Source organism: Triticum urartu, chromosome 7 (assembly GCF_003073215.2).
Source record: "Triticum urartu cultivar G1812 chromosome 7, Tu2.1, whole genome shotgun sequence".
Classification (NCBI taxonomy): Eukaryota; Viridiplantae; Streptophyta; class Magnoliopsida; order Poales; family Poaceae; genus Triticum; species Triticum urartu.
This window is the reverse complement of record NC_053028.1, coordinates 245,671,559-245,681,681: the sequence shown is the minus strand read 5'-3', so window position 1 is coordinate 245,681,681 and position 10,123 is coordinate 245,671,559.

Here is a 10,123-nt window from a genome sequence, read left to right as displayed (position 1 = left end):
TCGTAGAGTACCCGTACTATCAAGAGGGAATCCTCATTAGGAAGCTCTGGGGGAATCAGTTCACGTACACTTTTCTCACCCTCTCTTTGCCTTCCTCAGGTGTGTGTGAGAGAGAGAGTTTTCCTTGCCTCTTCCCCTCTTTTCTTTTCTGCTCACTGTTTCTGCCCAGCGGTTGTACCGCTCTCTGGAGCGGTTGTACCGCTGGGTCTTGTCGCTCACCAGCTGTGCTCGAGCGGTTGTACCGCTGCCTCCGGGCGGTGGTACCGCCACCATGCTCTGCAACAGCTGGGGCGGTGGTTCCGTCCATGCACCGCTCAAGTACCGCTCTCGCTTCTGGTTTGATGCGGTTCTTGGGCGGTAGTGGCCCGGTTGGTCCGGTCGTTCCATGATGACCGGTACCACCGGTGGTCCGAGCGGTTCTTCCGCTCAGGACTTAGCCACCCAAGAGCTCAAGGCCATACGGTTGTTCCGGCCAGGCACCGCCCAAGTACCGGTCAAGCTCCTGTTTTGATGCGGTGTTTGTGCGGTGGCCAGGCGGTTAGTCCGGTTATTTTTCTTAGCCGGTACTACCCCCTGGTCCGGTTGTACCGCTTGGTAGGGTTCTGCATATACACCGTGAGTCCCGGTTGTACCGGGACGAGGACCGGTTGTACCGCTGCAGTGCTAAAATCACAGTAACGGTTGGAAATTGAGGGTGACTATATAAGGGAGCTTCTCCCACCTACCACTCCTACCTTTGACCTCTCTCACTCAACCATTGATGCCTTTCAAGCTCTCTTGCCCGATCTCTCTCTCTAGCCACTCAAACTTGTTGATTTGCTAGGGATTGAAGGAGGAGACCTAGATCTACACTTCCACCAAAGGATATTTGGTTCCCCCATACTTTCTTGTGTGGATTTTGTTACTCTTGGGTGTTTGAGCACCCTAGACGGTTGAGGTCACCTCGGAGCCATATTCCATTGTGGTGAAGCTTCGTGGTTTCGTTGGGAGCCTCCAATTAAGTTGTGGAGAGAGCCCCAACCTTGTTTGTAATGGTTCAGTAGCCGCCTTCAAGGGCACCAATAGTGGAATCACGACATCTCGCATTGTGTGAGGGCGTGAGGAGAATACGGTGGCCCTAGTGGCTTCTTGGGGAGCATTGTGCCTCCACACCGCTCCAACGGAGACGTACTTCCTCTCAAAGGGAAGGAACTTCGGCAACACATCCTCGTCTCCACCGTCTCCACTCTTGGTTATCTCGTGCCTTTATTTAAGCAAGCTTACTTGTTTTATATCTCTTGCTTGCTTGTGTACCTATGCTCGTTGCATCATATAGGTTGCTCACCTAGTTGCATTTCTAGACAACCTATTTTGATGCAAACTTTAACTTGTTAAAGAAAAGCTAAAAATTGTTAGTTGCCTATTCACCCCCCTCTAGTCAACCATATCGATCCTTTCAGAAACGAAGCACGTATTCTGATCGTATAGTGATCATAAAAGGGGGAAACTCTAAGCATATATTTTTTAGCAAAAGAGGGTTTCCCCTCTGATTTCTATTAATGAAACCACCATGGAACCAACATGATCAATTAAACCCTAAGCATGATCAATTAAACCGTATTATGGCTGTGCCATGGCAGATTTGAACCTGCAAACCGGAGAAATGATATTTAGCATCCATTGTTTGCTTTGAAATAAGAACTAAATTCTAAGAGCTGAAAAGAAAGTAGAGTAACCAAGTTAAGATCTATTTTCTGGTTGAGATCAAAAAGTTGAGGAGATATGAAGTACCACCTCTCTTGCGGCGCTATGTAGGCATCGGGGGTGCGATGGCTGTCGGTGGCGTTGAAGCAGATCTGCGATGGTAGACGGGTGCATCGGGGGATAAGTCCCGTTGCGGTGGAAGAGAAGGTCGTGTGAGCGGCCCCGGCAAAGAGGACGACGGCGCCAATGAAGCGAGAGGACGCGATGCAAGGCTATTGGTCCGTCGCCGTGGATGAGAAACGTCCATCTCTAGCAGTGGACGACACGGTCTTGGTAGGCGCTCCGGCATGGTGGAGGACGGTGGCGATGGATGTGGTGGAGGACGGCGGCGATGGATGGGGTGGCGGACGGAGGCTGGTGTGGGAATGGGGTGTTCTAGCGCGGACGGTGTATGAATGGGAAAATGGAGGGAGAGGTACGGGGAACCATGTTTTTGGGACGCGCCTGTCTGAAATATGGGAAAGTTACGAACTTATCCCCCGTTTCAAATTTGGACGTCTCGTCGGTTGGGGATAGGATGGTAATCTCGCATCTCCCAAATATTTGCCGGTAACTATTTCGGGCGAGGAGAGGGTGTTTTGCCGCCCACGGTTGGCGCCCGCGGTGTATGAACGGGGCTGATAGGTAGGGCGGTTGTGTCACGTCTGATGGAAGTTACACATCTGCCCCTATTTAAAATATTAGCCTACATCTATTTCGGACGAGGAAAGTTTGTTTTGCCGCCCACCGTGTATGAATGGGGAATGGAGGGAGAAACAGAGGTCTTTCGGACAAGCTTGAATCAAATGAGTTTTGCCACCCATGTTTGATGCCCACCATGTCGGAATGGGCTCAGAAGCGGTCGTGTCACGTCTAATTGAAGTTACTAACCTACCCCTATTTAGAGCAGTGTAAATCGGGCCGATGGATTGTCCGTGTAATGGGTAGACAATAATTTCCATCTCCCAAACACTTGGCTTCGGGCAGCCGATGTGGGAGTGGACATTTTGCTGTTTCTTTCGAATTTTGGGACAATAAGCATCCACGTTTACCCTGGCAACTAAATTCGAATCCATTTTGTATTCCTGTATGAATCTTTATAAATCATTCTATGTGTTTTTATATATCTTCAAAAGGACGACAAAGATGTATTCCTCTGTCATATATGAATATGGTTTACAAATGCCGATACTTAAATTCAGAAACTAGAATCCAGTTTAAGGTGAATTCGAATATTTGGAACACTTCATGTCCAACTCAAATGTCACACGCAACATAATGTGTACTCCCATTTATATATGTACACAAGCGATGTATTAAGATTCAAATATCGAGTCAATCAACCAAGAATGTACGGAACTAACAGACATATAAACACTTGTAGAGTATATGGATCAATAATATCAACTAACATACATAAGCCAGGCCACTGTACTTTTTTTTGGCTACAACAACATCCTTTTTTAGCCAGCATCTTGGCCCTTTCTGATGCGTGCCACTTATGGTCCATCGATACTAGTATTGCTGAATGCACATTCAGCCTGATTGGCATATTTGTAGGTCTGGCACAGCAATCCAAATGAAATGTCTCCGAGTCTTATCAATTAATACAGACTTGTGCTCAAATAAAATTACAAAAAAAACAAAAAAACAATTATTACATGATCTCTAAAACAAATGGTTTGATTGATTACATGAACAGACAACACAAAGGTTATTCAACTATGGAAAGAACACTTCACCTATGATTTACCAAGTAGGAATTTAATTTCCTTTTTTCCTTCAGGACCTTAACAATCTGGTCAGTCTCAGCTTGCTTCGTTTTGAAATCCACCAAATATTTAATGGTTGTCTTGAGTACTGCTTGTGATTGTGCTGTTTGCTTCCTCAACATGTCAACTTCATCTCTAAGTGCAGAAGCAGAATCTCTTTCTACCACTAGTTTAGCCTCTAGAGCATCAGCAGTTGGCAATTCATAATGCACGATTGGGCCGGTGCCACTGCTGTGGGATGATGCAACGTCCATGGGGACCTCGCTCTTTGATCTTGGGCTAACCTGTTTTGCCATTAAAGTTCCGATTGGATTCAGAAAAGTTGAAGTTAGCAAAACATCTCAACTGGGAGTTATAACAGCAAACCAGTTAAACAAACAAGGAATAAAAGAGTTTCAATTGGATGCTGAAAAGTAGTTATTAACATCATTGTAACCCGCTGTTGCAGCAGCAAAGCAGTTAAACAAACAAGTAGATATTTAAGTTAAGGCAAACAGGTAATTCTTAACAGTAAGTATCAAACACATAGATAGGCGCAGTCTACAATATGATTAACAGGCTGTGCCATTATGTAATCAGTAGCAAACTAAATTAAGCCAAGCAACATAATTGAACAATTTTGCAATAAGTGGCTAACTAAAATTCCGAGAAGCAGGTAACCGAACTTACGCTAGTTCTTTGTACAGGCACACCGCAACTTCTTTTTCTCTTACATGGTTGTACGAAGGAGTCCATGGCATCAATTGCTTGGATACGCAGTCCCAATACTTCTTTCTTCCCACACTGCATGGGTAAGTCGAATGGTTAATCTGGTAAGATGGTGCGTCCTTGATATGTTATATGAGGACGTGTAGTCAGACTAGTTGTAGCCAACCACATCACACTGGCTTTTACTGTATATTTCATGCGATTACTTTTGGCATATCGAGATCTAAGCAATCTACAATAGGATGAAAAGACTGGCATCCTTCACATTATTGGCGAACTCAGTTCATAGAAACAAGCAATTCAACCATTTGTGGGTAAATCAAAAGTGCCACTGGAATATTTTTCACTATCCAATCATACACGCAGAAAGGGGCGACACCACCATAGGGGCTGGTATGGGCGGCCGCCTCAGGTGGCTGGAAAGTGTGCACCTAGTTTGAGTCGTCCAGCTTGGCCCATGCTAGTTTTGTTCGTCCCAACGCACGAGCAGGCAATGTAAAAAATGAAGAAACATGTTTCAATTTGGACGGGCCAATAACATAAGTGCAAGGCAGGCCCTATAGCAGGCTCGCGGCCCAAACGAGTGCCTCCCATATTGATCGACAGCAGGAAAAATCCCAATTCATTCACTCCAGCCTCTAGTCTGGTTCGCTCCTAACCTAGCCGCCGTTGGACAGACCGACACAACACTTCCTCGCGCCCTCGTTGGAGGGTGGTCGCCGGGCTTCAAGTGAATGGAAGGACAAGAAGATGAAGATCCAACCCTAGGTGTAGCCTGTGTGGGAGGCAGCAGCGGCAACACGGGCATGGCATCGAGCTTGCGCAAACAGACAGTCGCTAATTGCAAGAGTAGCATGCGCAACGAGCAGGTACATCACATCCCTGATTATATCTAATTCAACTCTTCAATTTCTGGCCAATAGTTAAACCTGACGGTGTTGTAAAACTGCTTGTATGTAGGGAATCTATGAGAAAATGAAACCAATTTCTACTTATTTTATAACTCCCCCAATCAATACTGAACTGACTGAATCTGATGTATCTAATCAAGTTTCCGGTGCAAACATACAAGCTCTTGTTCTTGAGCCTGAAGTGTCTAATGAACAGACTGCTAATGAAGGATTTGATGCAAACATTTTACATGCTCCTGGTGATGAACATATAGTGTCTAATGAGGGATCTAATGCAAGCATTTTGCAAGCTCATTGAAGGATTTAGTGTCTAATGATGATCTACTATGTTGAGAGAGACAGAGATTTGCAGGCATTGATGACAAGCAAATTATAGTGCATTTTCATAGCTTGAGGAAACGTCGAGGCCATCTACCAGAAAGTCCCCGTATCATGACAACATAGCATAAATACTTTTCTAATCTGTTGTTTGAAACTATTGGCATACTTGTGCAGGATAGATATATTGATATGCAGTTTGCGCACTGGTTATACGTGCAATTACACTTCGATATTTTCAGCCAGAGAACGAATAATTCAAGCAGGTACAGACCATGTTTGTAGTCCTTGTACACCATGTTGCATTTTGTGTTTTTGGTGCTTGCATCATTTAGTGTTTATAATCTGAACTACTTTGGATCATTAGCTGGTTTTCAAAGTGCATGTAGCTTCACATTTCTCAAGTTATGTTGATTTCCGGAGTGCAAGTGCCTTCGTATTTTTTAAGTTAAATGTTTGCCCCTGGTAACTTGAATTCGTGGATCAGCCACTGCACACAAATCATACACGAATGCCAGTACGAATTAAATGAAATGCAGGGACTTACGCTAGCTCGTTGTACAGGCTCACTGCAGCTCTGCTTGCGCTTGGGATGTTCCATGTACAAGTCCATGTTACCACTTGCTTGGATGTGCAGGCCTTGTGCTCCTTGCATCCCCCTCTGCATTTTTGACACGGCGAATGGTTGATCAAATAAGAGGAATCGACCTTGATGTTGTACCGGAGGACAAATACTTACAAGGTTATACGGGTGTGCAAGATGTGTACCAGATCCCGTAGCGCTGTCATGCTTCGCTAAAATATGGATTTGCTTGTTTCAGATGATATCTCCAGAAGAAATAAGAGTTAAGGTCAGAGTTGCATAGGCGTGTAAGCTAAGAGAGCAGTGAAAGGATATCCAAACATCATCGGAACAGTGCACAAGGGAGTGATGTGTGGATACCTAGTTCGGGCCGGCGTTTGGGCATGCTCGCCTAGCTAGAGTGCGGGTCACTTCAGAGCCGTTGAGTGTGATGCGCTGGCGTTGGCTGGCCACGCACGGATGCAGATCTTGAGTGACAGCGGAGCGCTACGATGCGGTGGACGAGACCGTTGGTGAAGCCCCAACGGCCTCGAGGGGCGGAGGTGCGACGATGTGCTCGGTGAAGTAGCCCCGATGAGCTGGGAGACGGTGTCGGTGAAGTGCACCTGATGCGGTGGAACTCGGTGTCTGTGAGGCACATCGGTTGCGGCGGCCGACGTTGTCGGTGGACCACCCGGTGCGGTGGACGAGGGCGTAGATGAGGTAGCTCCGGTGCGGTGGTGAAGCGCGACCGTCGTCTTTGTCGTCGTCGTCCGACACAGAGGTGGGGAACGGTGGGGAAAGAGACGAGACGAGGGGCGATTCGAGGGTTGGCGGCGAATTAGGGATTTGAGCAATCTGGGCGCGGAAGGGGACGGTGGAGAAGAGAGATTTTGCAGGGCTGGAATTGGGGCCGCCAGATATTTCAATCCGAAACGTGGAAGCGCGAACTTATATTGCCGTCATCCTTTTTTTGGGGGGGAGGGGGGTGGGTGGCTGGGTGCTACGCATCCGTCCGACACACGCGACCACCCCGACAGGACTATGCTTCGGTGCCTTAAGGCACCTGCCTTTGTGTCCATGACATATGGGCCCAACAGGTGGCTGGCCCACATGTCAGTGACGCAAAGGCAGTTGCCTTTAAGGCACCGAAGCAGCGTCCACAACGACACGACCCTGGTTTGCCTGGTGCGCCTACATTTGAGAATGCAAACGAATCTTCTTTCATTTGCAAATGAATCTGTATGTATTACCATGCCCGTGTTTTCCTTGCAATAATTAGTCATTCGAAATGAGATACTCCATCCGTTCACTTTTGTAAGTCGTTTCAAACAACTTAAAATGAACTGTTTTGCACATTGTCCGAAATGTCTTCAAGGTCTTATAAAAGTGAACAGAGGGAGTACTATAAATTAATTAATGAGGAGTTATTTGAAAAAAAATCAAAACGGTACCCACGCTAACGTGGATTAGAGTGTGTCTCACATAATTAGTTATTTGAATTAGAGTGTGTGTCACGTAGTTAGTTATTTGAATTAGAGTGTGTGTCACATAGCGATCTCCAATTCTAACGTGGATTTCGCATTTCACTGTATCCACGCTACTTTTTTAATACAAATGCATATGTATATGATGAACACCATGGTAGTGAGAAAACTTTTGGATGGATTCAAACATATGACCTACAAAATAGCACAACAAACTGAGTCAATGTCAACTTTTCGAAACATAGTATGGCATGAATTCGAAATAATTACCCGTATGCCTGCTCCTCGGTTCAAATCTTACAATGTACACCGAATTGAATCATCGATATTAAGTCTCGTACTATGTACATTCAAATGTTGTTTTTATCCCCCCCCCCCCCCGCACAAACGCTACATACTTCCTGTATCGGTCAATCTTCCTCTCCTAACCACCTTAGGAAGCTATCGGTTTCCAACACACGTTCATTCTTTCTCTCCAAGTTTCGATCTCTAAGTCTCTCAACTACACAACCCCTTTTTCCACTCTGTTACCAAATGTATTTACCTCACACACCCGCCATTGCACCCCATGCCGAGCTCTCTCCCCCCTCTCCCTCTCACCCTCTCGCGCTAAATACATGCATTGCCTATCTAGCCCCCCAATCTCTCGTGCATGCGCACGCACGCACGTTGTATATCTAGGTCACTCCCTCGAGACTGTCTCACTCTTTCTTCCACACGGCGGGCCACACTCGCTCAATCTCGCTCTCTTTATCCGAGTCTCGTTTAACCTCGTTTTCTTTCACACACAAATGATATATCTCCCTGTTCGGGCCTCGATCGACACACTCTATACTCTCTCACGCAGATTGTCTATCTAGGTCAGTCCATCCAAGCCGCCACCACTCTTTCGACCTCATGATGGGCCACGCTCACTCAATCTCTCTCTCTCTCCATATGTCTCGATTGACCTCGCTCTTTCTCGGACAAAAACGATATATCACCATGTTTGAGCCCAATTCGACCTATTCGCATTGTATACTCTCTCACGCACATCGTCTATCTAGGTCACTCTCTCCAACCCGTCTCACTCTTTCGATCGCACGGCGACCCTATGTGATCGGTTGACCTTGCTTCCTCCCACGCATAAAATGTATCTACACGTCTTCACTTACTGGTGGGTTCCATGTGTGCTCTCTCTCTCCTCCCCTTCTGCGTTTAGACGCATGGGCAAACAGGAAGAACTCGCGGGCGATGTTGCCGTTGACCATATCTGGACGCGTTCACAAGTCACGACACCAGTTTCACGTACTAGCAGCACTAGTCAGTGTGTACGTGCAATGCACGTCAATTTGGATGTATATTAAGTGCATGCGGATATTAACTACTAGGATATTATTTGCGTGTTGTCATGTGATTAGCACTATTTTTGGCATGAAATTAACTGCACGCTAAACGTGTTGAGCGCTCGACATTGAAGCAGTCTAGGTCATTTGATGACAAGGAATACATGTGGCTTGATGACGTTTTATATTTAATTTGATACGGCTCTAGCAGAACATTCAATCGATCAAACCATACATTTCGTTCAGTCTGACTCCGACATTAAATTATACGACGATCGATATAAAATAAACGGAAATGATAAACGTTCAGATTTTAAGCATGGCAATCCGAACGTTTTTCATGGCAAATTTAGATTACGCGGCGGCGGCGGGGGCGTCTCGCGGTGGGAAGCGGCTCCTCTGCCGTGCTCTGTGTGTCGTCGGGCCACTGACCGACAGCGACGGCGGCGTCTTGCGCCGTTGTTGGCGTACTCCTGGACGTTGGCCTAGCTTCAAGGAAGGCCAAAATGTTCTGGACTTCGGAGCAAGTCGACTGGCGGGAGGAGGCTACTGGCGTTGGTGCAAGAAAGCAGTCGACGGCGGCCATCCATGCTGCTGAGGGGGGCACTGGCACCCGCGCGGGGCAGGCGCTGTCAGCGGCGTGGCAGAGACATTCGTGTGCACGGGCACCGGCACGGGCGCGCACGTCAGTGCACGCGCAGGCGCAGGTGCTGGCAGGTGCACAGGCACCGGCACGGGCGTGCGCGTCAGTGCACGCGCAGGCGCATGCGCTGGCAGGTGCACGGGCGCGTGAAAGTCGGCGGGCACCTCGTGGAACCCTGTGGGATCAAGATTGGCGACAATGTGCGGCTCCCAGCCCATCAATGCCACGGGGATGGGCGCTGGCGCAGTCGGGGCGACGGGAGCCGGAACGGGAGCGGGGACAGGCGCGCCGTCTTCCCGCAAGGCCAGTTCAAGCTCGTCCCAAAGCGCCTTATGTTCTTGAGACTCCGGCTGGGTGTCTTCCTTAGGAAAGTGGAACACTAAGGGCAGACCATCGTGATGCGGCATGGCGTACGTTTAGGTCAGACTAGTTGGAGGTAGACGACAGGAGAATTGGAGAGGAAGAGAGAGGATTGTAGCGATACTCCCTCCTTTCCAGTTTATAAGGCTCAATTCAAAAATCTCACCAACAAAGGTAGATGGTGAGTGGTGGAATACTTTTTGTAGTTTGCAAAAGCACCCAATTAATGCTCTTGTTTTTCTCAAAAAAATATGTTTACCAATGCATTAATTGCAATGCATGCATGCATAAATTACATGCATTGGTCAATTTTCT